Source organism: Dermacentor variabilis, chromosome 7 (genome assembly GCF_050947875.1).
Source record: "Dermacentor variabilis isolate Ectoservices chromosome 7, ASM5094787v1, whole genome shotgun sequence".
Taxonomy (NCBI): Eukaryota; Metazoa; Arthropoda; class Arachnida; order Ixodida; family Ixodidae; genus Dermacentor; species Dermacentor variabilis.
The window spans coordinates 83,765,274-83,768,629 of record NC_134574.1 but is presented as its reverse complement, the minus strand read 5'-3'; the positions used below and the strand labels follow the sequence as shown (position 1 = coordinate 83,768,629).

Genomic DNA, 3,356 nt, shown 5'->3' with positions numbered 1-3,356 from the left:
TTAAAGTGGATGAAAAACAACTTGCCGCAGGTGGGAACCAAACCCAAAACCTTCTCATTTCGCGTGCGATGCTCTACCAATTGACCTACCGCGGCGCTATTTACCCATCCACTTTCTTGGGTATTTGCGTCCTAGTCGAACCCTGGGAGTGCTAGCCAGCGCCACCAATCACAGACCTTGGCAGTGGACGTGGAACGTCCTTCTCGGCGCAGGCGTCACGAGAACGTGATCTTTTTAGGTGAAGGCAACTAGTCAATAAACGCACATATGCTACCAGAAGGCGTCAATGTAGCCGGATTCGAGACCCTCTTTATGTAATGAACGAGAAGAAAGGGGGTTAACCGAGGGGCCCGATATTTATTAGTCATATCACAAGAAGCCAACAAGCACTGACACCAAGGACATCTAAGGGGAAATTACTTGTGCTTAATAAATGAAATAAAAAAGCGATAAATTATTGGAAATTAAAGTGGTTGAAAAAACAACTTGCCGCCGGTGGGAACCGAAACCACAACCTTCCAATTTCGCGTGCGATGCTCTACCAATTGAGCTACCGCGTCACTCTTTTCCCATCCAATTTCTTGGGTATTTGTGTCCTAGTCGAACCCTGGGAGCGTTAGCCAGCGCCACCAATCACAGACCTTGGCGGTGGACGTGGAACGTCCTTCTCGGCGCAGGCGTCACGAGAACGTGATCTTTTTAGGTGAAGGCAACTAGTCAATAAACGCACATATGCTACCAGAAGGCGTCAATGTAGCCGGATTCGAGACCCTCTTTATGTAATGAACGAGAAGAAAGGGGGTTAACCGAGGGGCCCGATATTTATTAGTCATATCACAAGAAGCCAACAAGCACTGACACCAAGGACATCTAAGGGGAAATTACTTGTGCTTAATAAATGAAATAAAAAAGCGATAAATTATTGGAAATTAAAGTGGTTGAAAAAACAACTTGCCGCCGGTGGGAACCGAAACCACAACCTTCCAATTTCGCGTGCGATGCTCTACCAATTGAGCTACCGCGTCACTCTTTTCCCATCCAATTTCTTGGGTATTTGTGTCCTAGTCGAACCCTGGGAGCGTTAGCCAGCGCCACCAATCACAGACCTTGGCGGTGGACGTGGAACGTCCTTCTTGCCGCAGGCGTCACGAGAACGTGATCGTTTTGGGTGAAGGCAACTAGTCAATAAACCCACATATGCGACCTGAAGGCGTCAATGTAGCCGGATTCGAGACCCTCCTTGTGTAATGAACGAGAAGAAAGGGGGTTAGCCGAGGGGCCGGATTTTTATTAGTCGTATCACAAGAAGCCAACAAGCACTGACACCAAGGAAATCACGAGGGAAATTACTTGTGCTTAATAAATGAAATAAAGAAACGATAAATTATTGGAAATTAAAGTGGATGAAAAAACAACTTGCCGCAGGTGGGAACCGAACCCACAACCTTCGCATTTCGCGTGCGATGCTCTACCAATTGAGCTACCGCGGTAGTGTTTCCCCATCCACTTTCTTGGGTATTTGCGTCCTAGTCGAACCCTGGGAGTGTTAGCCAGCGCCACCAATCACAGACCTTGGCAGTGGACGTGGAACGTCCTTCTCGGCGCACGCGTCACGAGAACGTGATCTTTTTGGGTGAAGGCAACTAGTCAATAAACCCACATATGCGACCTGAAGGCGTCAATGTAGCCGGATTCGAGACCCTCGTTATGTAATGAACGAGAAGAAAGGGGGTTAACCGAGGGGCCCGATTTTATTAGTCGTATCACAAGAAGCCATCAAGCACTGACACCAAGGACATCACAGGGGAAATTACTTGTGCTTAATAAATGAAATAAAGAAGCGATAAATTGTTGGAAAATAAAGTGGATGAAAAAACAACTTGCCACAGGTGGGAATCCAACCCACAACTTTCGCATTTCACGTGCGATGCTCTACCATTTGAGCTACCACGGCGCTGTTTCCCCATTCATTTTCTTGGGTATTTGTGTCCTAGTCGAACCCTGGGAGTGTTAGCCAGCGCCACCACTCACAGAATAACATTGCTGGCCGTGTTATCTGTATCAGCCTTGTTATCTCTATCAACCACTGCCCTCATGATCTGATTCTTGGTATTGACTTTTCGACGCTCTACTCTGCAATTATCGGCTGCATCGCCGATGCGCATGCTCCACAAGTGAGGGGAACGACGCGGGGAAGACTTACTTGTGATCGAGCACGTACTTAAGGTACTAGAACGCTTAAGGATGTTGCCGAAGTCAGAAGGCATGTCTAAAGCCCTGCGTAGGTCCAGGGTGAATTACAACCAGACAGCCAGGGCCCATCGATTTCAATTGCACTAAAGTAATGCTTCTGCGGATATCGCAAGAAAACAAGCTCGATGTGCAGTGGGCACTTCCCACAAATGTGGTTCAGAAACTGTCTGATACAAACTACATTCTAAACCCACCTGGAAAGCGGAAGAGGCAGCAGGTTTATAACAGAAACCTGCTCAAGCCTTACAGGGGAAAGGAAGCAATTGTACGCATAGTGATAAATGTTCCCGAAGAGATACCGGTAGAGCTTCTCGGGCTCGTGTCAGTCCCTAACGGTAAGACAAGGGAACAACTCATTACGGAATTAGTCTCTAAAGCACAGCTGTAGCCTGAACAAACGACAGAGTTGCAGGAAGTCCTGCAAAAATTTGAGAACTTATTTGTAGACAGGCCAGGAAGGACATCCTTTCTTACATACGGCGCCGGGCTCACTTCTTTACAGCGGGTGCGTCCAAAGGCACATGGACTGTCACTCCGCCAATCTCAGATTATGGATGCGGAGGTGGAAAACTCTAGCTGTGACCGAGCTTTGCGAGAGCCATTATACCTCGCATTTGATATTATTTGAAGTGCCGGGCAAAAATCCGCGTCCTTGTCTAGATTACAGCAGGCTAAAAGCGATAACTTAATACGAGATTTATTCTATACTTAACACCGCAGAATGCGCCGAGAAGGTTAGAAGCGCACAATTAATTTCTACCCTGGATCTAATTCAAGGCAACTCACAGGTTCCGCTGACAGAGCGGGCTAGCAGATATTACGCCTTCATATCTACGTTCGGAACGTTCTGCCCTACGGTTCTAAGGTTTGGTTGGAAAAATGCACCATACTGTTTTTCAAGCATTATGTAGAAAGTATTACGAGCACAGGATGAGTTCACCTTTTCTTGCTTGGATGGGCACATGCAACATCTGAGGGCAGTGTTGGCCTGCTTGCGTGAAGCAGGCTTAACCGTCAAAGCACCAAAATGCCAAATGGCGAAAGCGGAAGCTAGCGGAATTTACGTAATCAGACAGGGCTATCGCCGTCCGTCTGAGCTAAAG

General features: G+C 47.3%; 1 non-coding gene across 1 annotated transcript; it reads right to left on the bottom strand.

The window, feature by feature from the left end:
* Positions 1–1,881: 1,881 nt before the first annotated feature.
* TRNAS-UGA (transfer RNA serine (anticodon UGA)) lies at positions 1,882–1,954 on the bottom strand. The gene has a single exon. It is a non-coding gene; the product is annotated as a tRNA-Ser (tRNA).
* Positions 1,955–3,356: the final 1,402 nt, after the last annotated feature.